General features: G+C 36.3%; 1 pseudogene; it reads left to right on the top strand.

Annotated features, from left to right (window-relative positions):
* Window positions 1-12,940: 12,940 nt before the first annotated feature.
* Window positions 12,941-18,625, top strand: part of LOC109066231 — a 30,347-nt pseudogene continuing 24,662 nt past the window's right edge.

Below are 18,625 nucleotides of genomic sequence, written 5' to 3'. Positions count from 1 at the left end.
ATGGGATCGGGTTCAGCTCTGCAGTTCAGAGAAAATGCACATATTAAACCCACATCATCCCAACATACAATTGGCCATGCCATATTTGCAACTTGCAACTTTATTTTTTTTGCAGTTGATGAGTGTAAAAATGATCTTAAGATAGTAGGACAGAACGTACCTGTGCAGTTCACACTGTTGCAGCTGGCTGTTTGGTTCTCAGCACTGCTGTTAACACAAGATGCGTTCTGAGTACCTGAAATGTAGTGAAAAAACAAAACTATTTATACATCAATCTAAGGAGAGAGAGAAAACAACAACACAAGACCAAACAAAGTAATTGTGCATTTGAAAATGAAAAAAAAAAAAAAAAAAAAGTAACTTGCTCAAATATTTTCTGAACTATGTCTTGTTCAAATAATATTTGCTGTACACCAGAGCTGGAGGGGGAAAAAATATCTGAAACAAGTTAATTAATATTAATAACCAGAAGCACATGGGGAGAAAGAAAAAAAAAAAAAAAAAAACACCATACTGAGTAACTGGCTTACTGGTCTTTAAAAATAAAATAAAATGCAAAGTGGCTTAAAAAAAAAAAAAAAAAGGCAAAAATAAATAAATAAAATGAAATAAAAATAGTAATAAAATAGATTATAAAAATGTAGAAAGAACTATGTGATCGTATCAATTAATCAATCAACCTTACATACCATCAGATAAAGAATAAAATCACAAACACTTCCTCGACTCATAAAAAGGTATAAGACACAGAAATAAGTGGATGAACTGACAGTATGTCATATTGACATAAGAAAGAGATAAAGAGAAAAGGAGGAAACAAGGAAGATTTTCCAGAAACCTCTGTCACTATCAGCTGGTTTCCATTTAGAGTAACCTCCCGTTACACATGAATAGCATTGTGTGCTAATTCAACTGACAGCTCAGCGCAGAAATTCCTATTGATAGCAATAATTCAATTTTTATGCATTGTTTCGTAATCCACTTTACCGACAGTTATGTTTGTCATTGACTTAAGTTCATAAAGCCTTGAGTCACAACAGTCTAATTCACTAACTGTGCTTACACACATGACATATGTGCTTAAATTCTTTTCAAAAAGAAAACATATACACCAATTAATTTATGCTTTAAATTACTTAGAAATTAAACACTTTACAATAATAGGGAAAAAGAGCAGAATGTAGAACTTCAAATCACATAAAATAACTCAGTATCTATGGAATTTGTTAATCGTTAAAAAAAAAAAAATATTAAATACATTTTCATTAATCAAATAACTATGTTCTCAATGTTTGAGAAATAATGTAGTCCAGGCCATTATAAAAGATATTTGGCTGTTGCTACAACGTGTGTTGCTTTGTGACCTTCTCTTTCAATACATGTCCTGAACCGTGACAGGCTTTGAGTATTTTATGTCAAATGTAAACAGAGCCCCAAGAAAACATCTTAACAAGTGGGCTAAACTACACATCCATGTATGGAAGTACATTGTGTTCTTTATGGCCTCAAAACAGCCAACACTGAGAAAGAAATGACACATGCTTTTGTGAAAGGTACAACTCTCATGTTGAAATTCCATACTATGACAACGTTAAGATGTTTTCAATTCCTTGCTGTCTGAATAAGTGCTTCACTTGCAGAAATGCGTTCCACACTACTTCTTAGCCCTCAGTTTGTACAGACAGCAAAACAAATTCAGTTACCCAGTCTCAAGTAATGACTGAAGGGAAATGCATACATGTTCATTACTTTAAAAGGACTGAACAAGCACTCTGGAGCAATCAGATGAATGAATATGATGTCAACCGGCCTGCTTTTACCGGTTTTCACAGATTAGACCACAAAACCTGCCACTGAGATTCTATTCTTAAAAGAACAGAGAGAACATCTGTGCTTCTGTCTCAGTACACGTAAGCGTAAGTGAAGCACCACATACATTTCCTGGTTTCTTTATCAAAATAATAAAGAATAAGAGTACATGCATATGCATATATACATATACATATATATACACACACAGACACACATATACATACATACATACACACACACACACATATATGTGTGTGTGTGTGTGTGTATATACATATATGTGTGTGTGTGTGTGTGTGTGTGTGTGTATATACATGTGTGTGTGTGTGTGTGTGTGTGTGTGTGTGTGTGTATGTATGTATGTGTGTATGTATGTATATATGTATATATAAAATATTTATTATTAAAATATTTATTTAATCCCCTGCTGATTTTGTAAGATTACCCACTTACAAAGAAATGAAGGGTCAGTAATTTTTATGGTAGGTTTATTTTAACGTATAGAGACAGAAGAATATCAACCAAAATATCCAGAAAAAAAAAACACATTATATAAAGTTTAGAAATTGATTTGCATTTCAGTGAATGAAATAAAGTATTTGTTCCCCAAGCAAAACATGACTTAGAACTTGGTGCAGAAACCCTTGTTGGCAAGCACAGAGGTAAGACGTTTTTTGTAGTTGGTCACCAGGTTTGCACACTTCTCAGGAGGGATTTTGATCCACTCTTTACAGATCCTCTCTGAATCCTATCTGAATGGCTGTCGTTTGGCAACTCAAAGTTTAAGCTCCCTCACGATTTTCTGAGGGTCATTGTCATGCTGGAAGACCCATTCATTACCCATCTTCAGTGTTCTGGCTGAGGGAAGGAGGTTCTCGTCCAAGATTTTACAGTACATGGCTCCGTTCATTTGCCTCTCAATGCAGTGAAGTCTTCCTGTACCCTTAGCAGAAAAACAGCCCCAAAGGATAATGTTTCCACCTCCGTGCTTGACTGTAGGGATGGTGATTTTGGGGTCATAGTCAGCATTTCTCTCCCTCCAAACATGGTGAGTAGGGTAAGTAGGAAAGTGGTGTTTTTTGGTATCATCTGACCACAGCACTTTCTCCCAAACCTTCTCTGAATCATTTAGATGTTCTTTGGCAAACTTTAACAGGCCTGTACATGTGCCTTCTTGAGCAGGGGGACCCTTAGGTGCGGCAGGATTTCAGTCCATTGCGGCGTAGTGTGTTACCAATGATTTTACTTGGTGACTGTTGTCCCAATTGCCTTAAGATAATTAACAAGCTTCTCCCAACAACAGTTGTCTCCTTCTCACCAAGCTTCTTGCTGATGGTCTTGTAGCCCATTCAAGCCATGTGCAGACCTACAATTTTTTCTCTGACATCCTTTGACAGCTCTTTTTGTCTTGCCCATGGTGATGGGAGAGGTTGGAATGGAAGATACAGATTGTGTGGACAGTTGTCTTTTATACGGGCTGACATTAGGAGTAACTTCTTAAAGTGACAGGACTAATATGTGTTCGTATGGGCACATATCCAATCTGATTGGTAGGGGATCAAATACTTATTTCACTCACTGAAATGCAAATCAATTCCTAACCTTTATATAATATGTTATTTCTGGATATTTTGGTTGATGTGTGTATATATATATATATATATATGCATGTTTGGCCAAACAAGCCATGATTCATTCTGGCACTCTCACACACTTACATTCTCCTTACACATGCATACATTTCTACTCTTACACACACATACATACATTCTCCATTCACATACATATATTTCTACTCTCACACACAGATACAGTCTCCTTTAACATACACACATATATATAGAACGTATGTATGTCTGAAGAAAATGTGTGTATGTAAGAGAAGAATGTATGTATGTGTGAGAGAGAGTATAGTGGAAACGGAAGGCAGGTTAGAAAAAATAAAAATAAATAAATAAATATTATCTTTGTGAAAAGGTTGATTGAGGACATGGGCTCAGCCTCAGTGGTGTTGCCAGATACACGTATTATAAGCGTCTATGTTTTTTTTGTTTGTTTGTTTGGTTTTTTTCACTTAATTTAGGAAGTGAATAAAGTGGGAGTTTAAAAGTTAGGGAGAGCAATATCTTTATATTATTTCCATAACTCAAGATTTGGACTCATTGCGGTTGATTTATTTAAAAAAAAAAAAAAGGTTTTCAATATCTGGCAACGCCAGTATAACTGAAAGTAATCAAAAACGAGCTGGTTAAAAACAGCGCGGGTAGGTTATTCCTGACAGTATGCAATTTGGTGACACAAACATAGTGATCATCATGATATATTATCTTTAAGACAGATGCACTGAAGACGGACACAAAGAGGAGAAAATAGTCACGCAAGCAGAGAAAATACTGTACCAATCAGAACAAATTCATTGAAATACTGAAAGAAAACCATAATTATGGAATAAGGGTGGGGTGAATAAGGATGTATTTCTGAGGAGAACTGACAGTCTTCCGAAAAGTTTCGATGGCATTTTCTTTTTCCTCTTACTGTCGTTAAATACACATTAAAGGAGTGTTAATTAGCGCAGCGCTGCGTGCAGCAATAACTCAGGAAACGCTAGTGTTCTATAAGCGCCACCTGTCAGAGATTGAATTTGCATTTTCATCAGAATCAGAAAGAGCTTTATTGCCAAGTGTGTTTACACGCAGAAGGAATTCGTCTTGGTGTCAGGAGCTTCCAGTACAGAAAGTACTTTATTGGTGAGTGTGTTTATATTATTGGGGTTGTTATTGTTGTAATGATATTGTGTTGTAGTAATATTTTTGTTTTGTGCAGTTGCTTCATGTTGCATATATTTTTGGTTGTTTGTTTGTTTGTTCAAGGTTAGTTTGGCCAGTAACAGAGCAAAATAAATATTTAATAAATGTAAAAATAATAATAATATAAGTAATAAGAACTAAATAAATTGGCAACGAGTATGGGAATCGGCTCATTTGATTGTAAAATAAATAAATAAAATCGGAATCAGTCATGAAAAATCCTGATCAGTGCATCCTGAACTGGAATAGAGTTAGACCTACCTGAAAAAGCATGGTTCATTTCAGTTTTATCTTTGAACTATTGTACCTATTTGTGCAAAATGGTTAATATTTATTACAATACAATGTTACAGTCAACAGTGAAAACAATAAATCTTATTTAATGATTTATTGATTGATTGATTGTGGCAAGGCCTGTGAAAATTTTCCCAGGGCAAGTAAAAAATTTAAACCACTGGCCGAACCGGACCAGTAGAACACTTCCTTAGTGTTAAGCCCTGTCAATACGATCAAAATCAGTGTCTTGACACTTGTACACAGATCTGTAGAACACGTAGGTTACATAATGATATGTTAAAGTTAAAAACTTGTAAAAATATGTACTTAAAAAGAAAACAGGATGACGCTGAATAGCATAACTGTAAAATAGTGAGGAAGAGCTGAGCAAGTCTTGCACATGTATTTCCTGGTCTGAGAGTGACTTCCTGCTTAAACAGAAATATAGTAGAAATGTATGTATGTAAAAGGAGAATGTATGTGTGTGAGAGAGTAGAAATGTATGTATGTAAAAGGAGAATGTATGTGTGTGAGAGAGTAGAAATGCATGTATGTGAAAGGAGAATGTATGCGTGAGAGTAAAAATGTATGCATGTATGTAAAAGGAGAATGTAAGTGTGTGAGAGTAGAAATGTATGTATGTGAATGGAGAATGTAAGTGTGTGAGAGTAGAAATGTAGTAAGAGTGACAGAATATATATATATGTATGTGTGTGTGTGGGTGTGTGTGTGTGTGTGTGTGTGTGTGTGTGTGTGTATTTAAAACATGTCTGAATCTGTGTGGCACAAATCTGTAAGAAAAGCACTACATACATATTCTAAAACAGGTGTGAGATTTTGGTCAGAAGTTTACATACAGCATGCTATCAAGTTCTGAGATAAGGTTAGCAAACAGGTCTAATTGTAAATCTAATATCGAATGCAACTGATGTAGTGAAACGGTTAAATATTTGTTGCACAAACATCACACCTTCGAGGTCGTCTCACCTTCCTCCTACACCCACAAAGAGCCATATGTCAATTCACATGAGCGCATTTACAGCTCATGTCACAACATGTTGATTTAGCCTGAACATTGTTTTAAATAGGCCATGAAAATCATGATAGCTTTGTAGAAACACCCTCAAAACAGAATCAAAAAGTCCTGTCCTAAAAACTGATTACCAGCATTTACCCCATATTTTGTATCTAAACACAACACTATTCGCAAACCTATTTCTAATAATCTTAACACTTTGAAACATTTTAACGTGATTATACTAGTCTGCACTACAGCAGGAAAGACCCAGATATTTCCAGTAAGATGTTTCATTGAATCAGTGTAAACCGATCGCATCATCTCTGGGGAGCTGATAGCACAATGCTAACGCTACTGGCTTTGTTATAGGGGGAGGTGCGGTTACAGACACCCTACACCTGCTCAGGCCCGTCAGACCACTTCTCCTTACTGTCAAGCTCTCATACTTAGAGAAACAATACAGACTCTCTGAATATGGAGAATAACAGGTGATGTTTAATTTAAGATCGAGAACAAAGCCTGTGAAACTGCAAAGGAAGTGGTTTATAACTGTATTGTGGTAGACAGTTTAATATAAATGATCTGCTCCACTAATAACCAGAGGACAGATTTCAAACGAAATAAAAAGTACGACACAAAAACAAACAACAAGCTTACATGCTAATTACATTCTACCTCTTAAAACTTTTTTTTTGGCCCTATAACTAATGCATGTCAAGTAGCAAAACAATTTCATACATATTAAATTGTATATTGACAAGCAATTTTGCTGGGGTGCCCGGGAGCAATTGGGGGTTTGGTGACTTGCACATAATTTCTTTCTTTATTTCCTTTACTTATTTACCCACTGTCACTGCCATTTTGTCGTAAATGACTGTGCAGAGTGTGCCGTCAAGCTGAGTGTGGGAATTGAGTGTGGAAGAAAGTATCGAGTTGTAGGTATTGAGTGTGGAACAGCGTGCCACTTCCACCACCAACATTTCCTGCTGGTAGAATCGAACCCACAATCTTTGGGTTACAAGTCAAACTCTCTAACCATTAGGCCACAACTGCCATGCATCAAGCGCTCTTGTTTGCAGTGCTCTTCTTCCTTAGGTTATGCTTCAGCTTCCGGTCTGCCTCAACCACCTGCAGAGAGTTCTGATAACACAGCTCTGATCTCGCTGCATCAGGGTAATCGGCACTCAGTTTGACACCACGCTACACAGTCATACACCACCCTCATGGCTGCAAATGGCCACCCACTGCTCTTAGGGTGAGTTTTTATAGTATGTGTGCATTTCATGTATGGGTTACCATACTTAACCTACAAGACACACTGTCACTTAAGTAAGTAAAGTAAAATAAATAAATTAAAAGTGATACAACAGAGCCAGAACAGGTTATTATGTTCTGTTAAAACTTATATGTTAATTCACAGCCCTGTAAAGATATTTTGCATCACATGTGGACCCGGTAAGCCTTATTCATTTATTTTTTTTTTATATTTTGGATATTTGCTGTCTGACTTCAGTGCAGTGACTTTATGCTGGGCCAAAGTGAAAACCTTACATCTGATTTTTTGATGCACCTAAACTCAAAATGGATAAACGTTTAAGATCACCTGTGTCTTAAAACCAAATAAAATTAAATTTTATTTAAAACAACATATGAAAGATATTTCATTATTATTCATTCATTCCTGCTGTAATTTGAATTTTCCGCTCTTTTCATGCAAGAAATGGCCACTTACTTTCTGCTTACTTACTCTCCCATTTTTTTTTTTTCTGAAGAGCCTCGAGCACCATAGCAACAGTGTGTGTGTTTCATTAGTATGTTTACTCTCCCTGATTCATTTCACGTCATCCATTAGCAAAGAGGCATGGAGAAGGACTCCAGGGATAAAAGGGCAGTTACTTCAGGCTCACACTGACCGAAGCCAGCATTAAGCACTGAATGAACCGCCAAACACATAAACCCTGGTTTACAATGTTATCTATTATCTGTACACCACATTACGCTTTAGACAGTTACAGGATTGGTGTTTTGAACCAACAATGTGCAGACCCATGCTAATCATCTGAGATGATTTGGTAGAAAATCCATAATTATAATCTGGGAACAGGAAAACTGAAGGTTATGCTTTTCATTTTCTCTTTATGTAAAGGGGAAATACAACTGGATAGCAAACAAAACTGGATATCAACACCACTGAAGCAAAAACAAAGCTATATATTCAAACAACAGCAAAAAAAATAAAAATAAAAATCACATGCTGCTGGAAGGCCAAATCCATTTACCATTAATGAGAAACGAGTACTATGCTAAAGCAGACAATTCACTGTGACTAAAAAGTCAGGTGAAGCATGTGTGCATCATACCAAACAGATCAAAATGTTGGCTTGGAAAAACATAGAAAAAGCTTAACAGAAAATTTTCAAGTGTGCTTTAGTAATGCGCCTTGGCGGCAAGTTGATTGTTGTCATATGAGCTTTGAATTTGACATGGAGGAGGGACTGACCTGAACACATCATCCACTGGCAGTGAGTCACATTTTCACATGCTTGACAAGATGTCAATGAACCACAGTCTTCATCTGCAAAAGAAACCACCCATTAAATAGCATATCTTGCATACCTAAAAAAATATCACTGAGATTTCCATTAAGAATGTCATATTCAAGCAACAAACACATTGGCATTTTAATACAGGTTTCTTGTGTTGTCGACCTAGATTTGTTGCCAGAGTATGTGTCATTGTTAACTCTTCGCCTTTAAACCTAAAAACAAGGCACACTGAGTAACCACAAAATATTAGCAAAACATTCTCCAAGTCTCTAGCTGAAACACATCAGAGCCATACCCACTTTATGGAAACCTAAAATCTTTTCTGCTACTGAATTGACACATTTAATCTTAAACTGTGTAGAAGAGGCGTAACAGAAAAACTGGCAATAGGACCAATGAGTCTTGTGACCAAATGAACATGATCTGATGTCTCTGGCAACTCGCACACAAACCAAGGTCATTTAAAAACATTGTGAAAGGCTTAAAGCTTCTGTGAGATGGAGAAGACAGAAGATTTTTCCCCCACATTGTGAGTATAACAAATCACAAAAGAAAGCCCTGTATACATCTCCAGAGAGAAGCCTGTCATTTTCACCAAAGGTCCAGTTATGACATTTAGATTAAATATTACAAGATCACAACTGCTCACAATAAGATTAATAACATGCATTAAATAGATAAAGAATTAATTCGATTTTCATGCTGGGCCCAAAATGGTTGCGTATGTAGGCAGCCCAGTAGATTTTAAGATAAAGCCCAAGTGCTTAGTGCCTTTGCCCCAACAGAGGAGGGAGAAAGAGAGAGAGAGAGTCTTCTCTGGTTTATTTTACAGCCCAGCATGTGATTCTCTGGATAAATATAGATCTTCACAACGCAGCTGATCTCAATGGAAGCAAAGCCACAAGAGAATAAAATATAAACCCTGATGTGTAGGATTACATAAAAAGGGCAAGCCAGCGATCATTGTGAGACACACGATAAGAGTTCAATTATTTTAGACAGGTTTAAAAAATATGTACAGATTGAGTTCAGTATTGGGCAATATCTAAAACACAGATGGTAACGTTAAATCGAAAAAGATCGCAAAAAAATCGTAACGAGGCCAAAGTGCATCACCCGCGTTTAACAATATTTTATTAAACCTAAGGTTGGGAATCAACAACCAGTTCTTTCGAATGATTCATTCAAAAACACCGTGGATTATTGTAACTACATCACAACTGAATCTATAATCGCGAAACATACAGAACCAGGAAATTTCAATGCAAGACCAAATGACTCTTAAGAATCAGGTATTTTTGTTGAATCAAACACATACACAGCGACCGAAGTAGTTCGATTCCTAAATAAACGACTCTTGGGAGCCGGTTCTTTTTAGTGGATTAAAATATGCAGGGTGGTCAATGTAGTAGGTAATCCAGTTCAAATAAGTCGGTTCATTAAAAATGTCTCTCTAATTTACATAAGACTTTTCAAAACTAATTTATTTTTTAATAGTTGTATCCGTTCTTTTGAAATCTAAAATGACCTCGTCATTTGGCAACAGACTAACATTACCGGGTGCAGTTGATGCAAGAAGAACTGAATCATTACCCAATATGTATTGCAAGTGAAAAATAATGCGTTATGGAACCGGAATCGCAACCACTCCTAATTAAAATCACAGTTAAGCTGTAGCCGATGGCGGGATAGAGACGGTTTTGGAGTGTGTTGTGCCAGCAAGACTCGCTATTTCACTGTTACATTTACAGATTCGCAATCCACTCACCCTGCGCAAATCCCTGGCTTGTCAACGATCCGAAGAGGGCTAGTAATATTGTCACGAAGAGAAGCCTCCAAAACATGATGTCTAGTTGGTTTATTCGCAGTCCTGTTTCGGGCGTTCAGGTCGAGCTGTCTGCAATTTCACTCTAGTGCTGCTGTGGATGTTGATGCGCTTCCTGCTTTCTGCATCACGTGACTAGGATGACGACGGTGTCTTGTAAAATCCTGGGACCAAAAACTGCTTTCCTGCAGGGGGCGCTTGGCGGCTCACAAACATAAATCTTCATTGAGCAGCAATCAAATGTCACAAATGTTTTGTGTTTGATTGAAGACATATGTGTTTTTAAACAGGAAAAAAAAGTGTACCGTTTAAATGTATTAATTCCTAGGTCTGGTACTTGACATGCAAACAGAAACCCGCACCGACAGCTGCTTTAAAAATAAGTTGACTAACAAACAGTCGGGATTGGCTCGTCCTGACAGACGCCGAGAAAAGTAACATGGACCACATGCTACTTTAACCGCTATATATGTGATATTTTACTCTCAAATAATGACAGTGAAACATTAATAGCCTTTGAAATGAAAACAGACATTGAAAACTTTAAATATAAAGAGTATTATTTAGTTTGGCCGCTAAGCTCCGCCTCTTTTCAGACCTCGTTCCACATGACACTAGCCATTCCACTATCGTATTACCACGTGTTTGCCTCACAGTTCCTCCCAGTGTTACCATTTATAATAATAAAGCTCAACTGGCGAAACCATGCGTGCAATATGTGTTTGTAGAGGGACCGTTCCAACCACTATAAAGTACTTTTACCATATGAGTCTTTACCAGCCCCCCCCCCCAAAAAAAGGTGTATTCAAGCGCTCACGAATCAGTGCAATGAAACTATTACAATAATATATATTTTTTAGTATTTTACTTTGCATTGACATTTCACCAGCAAGCAACAACTGCTGTAAAATCCCATACAAGTAATGATTAATATTTGTCAAACGTAGTGTTTGTACAGAAGATACAAACAAAACAGTAGGCTATAAATTTTGTTTATAGAATTATAAACATGGTAGCTCTTGGATCATGAACTCTTGTTATGCTGCCACCCAGTGGTCGAGTCCATTAAAAAAAAAAAAAAAAAAAAAAAAAAAAATATATATATATATATATATATATATATATATATATATATATATATATATATATATATATATATATATATATATATATAAGTAAACTGGACAAAAAATATTCTGCACTTTTTGTGTTTACATTTCAAAATGCAAAAACAACAGATTGATATTTCAAAATTTTATGACGTTTCTATAAATATAAGATAACAAAAGAGCAGGGCTAAACCGAAAAAGAATTATATAATAAAAACTGAAAAATAAATGTAATGTTTATCTTGAATTCGTGTTATCATCTTGAATAAAGATGAAAATACACTGATAAATAACATTTAGCTAGACGTAATGAGTCTACATTTCACACCTCCTTATTTTATTGTTTTGCACTATCAACCTTAATCACCAGAGAGCACCACTGCAATAAATATTGAACAGCATTTTTGTTTTATAGGCCTAGATAATCTGTAGTCCAATTCAGTTGTTTCATTTACGTATACCTTTACAACTGCTCAGCTAACTGGAAATCAGTATCAGTTTTTTAGGTCAGAAAATTAGATAACACTGGCACAGCCTAAACCTTTTAGGAATAACTACTGTCTGCAATTAAACATGGCCAAATCTAGAAACACCAGAAGAGTCATTCTGTCAGCAGGTGGCACTGTATACTTCCAAATCCAATTCACACTCATACTACATTTTCTAGTCCAATCTTTCTAAATAGAGTGCTGCTCTGACAGTGAATAGAGAGTAGCCTATAGATAATATCCAGCCTGTCATGTTGTTTCACATGAGATTCATACCAAAATATGTATTACTACTTTTAAATATGCTAAATGTGAAGCAGTTGTTTAAACTGTGTTGTAATATCCATAAGTATTTCATGTCTCTTACCATAAAGTATTTTCACAGTAAGAAGTTCATCCATTGCTGCCTGCACCTTGAAGCCTTTGTCTGAGGACCAAGCTCTTTATTCATTTTAATCGTCAATTTTTTTCCCCATATATTTGTCAATAAAAGAAGAATGTACTTTTAGGCCATACACATTTCGACCCACTTATAATTAATAATTAATATCATTATTTTAAAACTTATTTCATATTCTTTGATAATCTACAAATAATAAATTCATCACAAAAATAGTGGTTTGTTTAAAAATAGTTGACATCTGGTTATTATGACAGTCAATCAGTCCACGTTATGTTCCATTTGATATTTACTAGCGCTGTCAAAGATTACTCGCATCCAAAATAAAAGTTTGTGTTTATATAATATATTTGTGTGTACTGTGTATATTTATTATGCAGGTATAAATACAAACACGTGCATGCATATATTTAGGGGGAAAATTTGTAATGTTTATAGGCTATATTAAATATATTTTATGTATAATATAAAATATAAGAATAGAAATGTATATACATGTAGGCTAAATATAAAAAATATATACTCTATGTGTGTATATTTATATATAAAAACTATAAAACTTTTATTTCGGATGCGATTAATCGCGAATAATCTTTTGACAGCACTAATATTTACATTCACATCACCACTTATTTGACGACTTGTACTGACAAGCCAAGTCTGGTGGATCCCGCCCACTAACATATCAAAATGTTAGAGAAAGAGAGAGAGAGAGAGAGAGAAAGAGAGAGAGAGAGCTCCTCTGGCTGGCTGCACACTGATAACTGAAGTATATCATCAGTGCAGCAGCTGTCTCAGAAGGAAGGTAAAGCGATGTCTCATTGACTCAGGTGCGTAATGATCGAATTCCTGTGCAGATGTTTACAATGTTGCTTGTATTCTTTGTAACTGCAGGTACAGACAGATGTGCGACAATGTCAGTCAGTGAGAGTACAGGAGGCATTGCATTGTGATTATGGCTCATTTGTCAATCGATTAAGCCATTGATGCTTATAAGTGCTGAATGGAAACGATAGAAGAAGAAACGTAGAAACGATTCTGAATGTATGGCATTTGTCTTTGCTGTTACGCATCATACGGCACAATAGTTATTTTTTAGGATTCTGTTTTCTCTCTTACCTGAATTTAGACTTAGATTAAGATTTTAGTGAGATGAGCGCAATTTACTTCTTCCTGAATCAAGTATATCTTGTATCTCCTATATTCGCATTGGGTTTCAAGGGGGCACACAGTCTGTGGTTCTGTGTACAAACACATTGCATCTAGTAGTTGTGCTTTGACTACAAAGGCACGTTTTATAGTTTCATTGACTGTCCGTCATCCGGCTGTCTGCGCTGTCCGCGGTGCTGATATCACCCCTGCAAGAACGTGAAAACGACGACCTCGCCAACAAAACTTGGGAATGATGCTCATTCTGAAATTACATGTTTCTTCGACCAGAGAGTCTTTCGTTCGATAATTATATAGCACAGAATGAAAAAATGTCTGAAATGAATTGTCTTCGTAGTTCACAGAAAGCTTCTGAAGTGTCACCTAACAGAGACCGGCGCGTATTAGCCTACGTATTTTGATTTGAACTTTGTGTTTTACGCTATGCGTCTCAAACTTTAATATAATAATCCTTTGTCTGCTACTAAAATTAGTTCGTAAATATACCGCTTATTCTTAATCTATGTAAATGAATGCCAAAAGGGTTATAAAGGGTGCTGTTGTTACAAACTGCCCCACTAGGTGAGCGCTAACAACAACTGAAAACATTTTAAATTTTGTGCACGTAATGTGGTGATCAAATGCGCTTGTTCAAATAATTGTTAAGCCACCCCACCCTATATCATTTAAAATAGTAGACCTATAATTCAAACCTGCAAATGCATCAAGCATTTGCTAAAAGCACAATAGTTACGGAACTTTGTGGCCTATGGTCTATAAAATATTGTGCGATCTTTTGGGAAGAAATAGATGGGAAAGTTTTACAACCCCTGAAAATAGTGTTTATAGTTTAAAGACTGATGAAAAGCGTGTGGATTTATTTATCAGATTAAACGAAAACTGCTGATATACCACTTCTGTCATCAATCACACTTAAATTCTAAACCAAGCCTAACTCCTTTTATTTGTTCCATATCTTTTATGTCTTACAACTGTAATCTCAGCATTAGGCTGGTGGTCAGAGTGATTTCACCCATGTGTCTCATTTTTAATTGGGTAGCTAAATTGTTACAACTAACCCTGTTACATCACTCCCCTACTTCATCGGTGTTAAACTATACACTGTTTCTCCAGAGGTTGCACTGACCTTTAAAGGATGCATGCTTTTAAAACGCTTTTCCTAATAGATGCACTTGTCTTCTCTAACTAACTCTGTGTTATGTTTTCTCGACAGGTGTCAGGACGCATTCATGTGGTCTCGCGTGCGCATCATGGTCCCTTAATTGAATCTGGGACTGCAGAGAAACAAGCACCTGGCACAAGCAGCTCGCAAGCTATGCCCGTCACACAATGCTGAACATGGCACGCTTGAAGATGCCCTGGGTCTCGTGCGGACACTTTCCACTTTTCCTATGTCTGTTTCTACCGACACTCTCATCTCATGCGCTTGGGAACATATACAAGCGTTCGGCGGTCCAGCGCGCGGCGGCCCGATCTGTCGCCCGCATGGATGGCGACGTGATCATCGGTGCGCTGTTTTCCGTGCACCACCAGCCGTCCGCCGAGCGTGTGGCCGACAGGAAATGCGGAGACGTGCGGGAGCAGTACGGCATTCAGCGAGTGGAAGCGATGTTCTATACGCTGGACCGTATTAACGCCGACCAGAACCTGCTGCCCAACATCACCCTGGGCTGCGAGATCCGGGACTCGTGCTGGCACTCTTCCGTGGCGCTAGAGCAGAGCATCGAGTTCATCCGAGACTCCCTCATCTCTATTCGGGACGACAAAGACGGATCTAAGTGGTGCATTGACGGGACCCCTTCCAACCAGCCTCCTCCTAGCAAGAAGCCCATCGCAGGAGTCATAGGTCCGGGCTCCAGCTCGGTGGCCATCCAGGTGCAGAATCTCCTCCAGCTGTTTAACATCCCGCAGATCGCTTATTCGGCGACCAGCATAGACTTGAGCGACAAAACTCTCTTCAAATACTTCCTCCGTGTCGTGCCCTCTGACACGCTGCAGGCGCGCGCAATGCTTGACATTGTCAAACACTATAACTGGACTTACGTGTCTGCGGTTCACACGGAGGGTAAGTCACCGTTCTCACTGTTCCTTTAAAAGTATGAGGCCTTTAAACAACTTTTCTAAACGACGCAAATGTCATACAGGTTCACTGAGGATTGTAACACGTTTTCGTTGCTCATTTTGGCTCATTAACTCAAACTTCTGTGTAATATTTGTTTGCTCAAAATGGTTGTATAGTTTATAAATCTACAAATGATCCCTAAAATGTGTAAATTAGTTAATTAATCTGAGCTGGTGTCTTGGTAAGAAGGGGGAGTGTTTTAGCACTTTTGTGTTAGTTGTAACACTTAAAAAAGTCTGTTACTCAAAGTAGTTTAGAAATATATAACTTATCCCAAAATTGTGTGAAGTAATGCAGAGAACAAAGAATTACTGGATGAATTGTAAATGGGAAAACATTCTGTCATTAATTACTCCCCCTCATGTCGTTCCAAACATGTATGACTTCATTTATTTTGTAGAGTACAAAAATAGTACGAAAAAAAAGTAGAATGTTTATAACCAAACAGTTCTGGTTCCCATTGACTTTCTATTGTATCAACAACAGTACAATGGAAATTAATGGGACTGTTTTCTTGCCAACATTTTTCAAAATATCTTCTTTTGTGTTCCACAAAAGAAACAAAGTCATACAAGTTCGGAACAACATAAGGGTGAGTAAATTATGTCACAATTTAAATCTACTTCAAAACACTGTCAAAATTTACTCCTCCAATTTTATTTTTAAACATTTCGATTCTAAACAGCAAAATAAATAGGTATAGAAAATGCAACTTATAGAAAAAAAAAAAAACAACATAACAGTAATTGTAGGTGTTGTGCACATATGTATAGCCCATACAGTGTATGTGCAATATTTGTGGGTTCAGTAGAAGAACATTGTTTTTTCTCAAACATGTAGATTAAAGCTAAAGTAGTTCTATCATTTAACATCCTTTAACATGATTGCAAATCAAGCCAGAAATTTGGCTTATATACAGTATATACAGGGTATAGACATACAGAATCTTACAACTTCTGCTGTCAATTTAGGAGGGTGCTGGTATGAGTGGATTTCACCATTGTAGCTCTTTTCTAATTGATAAGACTCCATGTTACAACACTCTCTAGTTTCCCTTACTTTGAGTACAGGTGGACAAAATTAGATTAGGTCCTGTAAGTCTGACTTTAAATATAAAAGCGTGAACGTATAACACACAGGATTTAAGTGTTAACATTTATAATTAAGTAAAAACAATTGGAAATGTTGTATTTGAAGATAATGAGTGCACCACTCTTTAAATGTACCTAAATGGTAATGCACTCCCATTAGAGCTGTAGTGCAAGTGGACCAAAGAGCTTTTATTATTTGCATATGGAAGCATGCTTTAATGACTCAGTCAGTTTCTCCATGCAAAATGAGGGTAATAATGTATTCTTCCCTTCTCGGTCACAACACACACACATTTTTTGTTGCTCCCTCCAGCACTGTTGTGTGTATCACTTTCAATTCAGCTGGTGATTTGTTTATAAAATGTCCAGAGGTGGAAAGCTTGTCTGTTAAACCACAATTGTGGTGATTTATGTCCTCATGGGCCACATCACTTTTTTTTTTTTATTATTTTTTTTTTTTAGTGTTTTAATTCTGTTCCACTAGCTGATGGAATTGAATGTAAATAAGGTCAAACATGATTGGTTTATAAACTCTTTAGGTTACTGTCAGCATACTTCAGTGACTAAAATACAATTTAACTGCTGCTAAGTTACAATTTTATTAGTAATGCCCTCCTTGTTTTCATATTTCATATCTACCTACTTCTAATAAGCATTTGTTAAAATCAGAATATCCTATTTCCTAAAGTAAAGGGGCACCCTTAGACAGATGTACAAATAAGCAATATAATGCAAATTCTAAGTTCATTGCTCTGTTAGTTTGGTGATAAATAATTAGTAAGATGAATTTTCCCTCTCAGAATTGACTCTGTTATGGTTTATCAGGCACGAACTGTGGACTCATAAACACAACATCAGCAACTGTCTTGGACATTTCTGCCTGTTGCTCGTAGTAACAGCAGAGATCTTTGATTACATTAATTACCCAGCCAAATATAAATTCATCTGTCTGGTTTAGAGACATTTTAATGGCCATATTTAAACAGGCACCAGTTTGAAACAAGCTTGATAATCACTCAATACATGGAGTTCTATGGATGTAAATCCTGCTGAAAAGTCAAAAATAAAAGCTTGGTTGCTGCTTTTAACTGGTTTAAGTTGGCCATTCAGTGGGGTCTTCAGCTGGTTTGGCAGATCTCCCAGTGTGAGCAGCTAAAAAAAGTACCAAAAATCCCTCTAAAACCAGCCAAATCGGCACACTAGTTAGTTATCACCAAAACAACAAAGCAGTGAACTTTGAGTATTAGATTAAAATGGTTTATTTAACACTCTGCTTGTGGTACCTCTCATTTGTAGGTCATTTGTATATTTTAATTATTTTTGTTTCAAAGTAGGTTCACATACTCTAACAAAGGCATGAAATGAATGAAAAAATTGAGTGCTCTGTATAATATTTTGATTTTAAAGTTCATTTGAGTTCAGTATCTTAATTCACAAATCTGTTTTTTTTTTGTCTTGTTTTTTTTTTTTTTTTCTCCACATAATTTTATGATTCTAAGCAGGAAGGCTAAAACGATTTCATATATATATATATATATATATATATATATATATATATATATATATGTATATATTATCAACCTGTTTAATTTTAGTTTAAGTTCATCGATATTCATTAATCAACAACATTTATGTAGTATTTTATGTCTAATTTATTTTAATAGCCAAAAACATTTTTTAATAATTTTACTTTCAGTTTAGCTAGTTAACAATAACAACACTGGTGCCATGTGTCCTTTTATTCCAAATACATGGTTTAGAAAAAATAGGGTTTTAGGGCTTATAGAGAGAAAGAGAAAAATGAAGCAACAAAGAATAAAACCTAAACCTGCAAATACAGTTGTTCCAAACAACCTAAAGAAAGAGAGAAACAGAGTAAAAAGGAATTGTTAGAGAGCCACAGAACTGTGAATGTGCTCAAATTGTTATCCGCACACCCACACTAGAGAGACTGACCTCCA

Source organism: Cyprinus carpio, chromosome B20 (genome assembly GCF_018340385.1).
Source record: "Cyprinus carpio isolate SPL01 chromosome B20, ASM1834038v1, whole genome shotgun sequence".
In the NCBI taxonomy this organism is placed as follows: domain Eukaryota; kingdom Metazoa; phylum Chordata; class Actinopteri; order Cypriniformes; family Cyprinidae; genus Cyprinus; species Cyprinus carpio.
The sequence above is the reverse complement of the archived record's forward strand: the minus strand, read 5'-3'. Positions and strand labels throughout refer to the sequence as shown.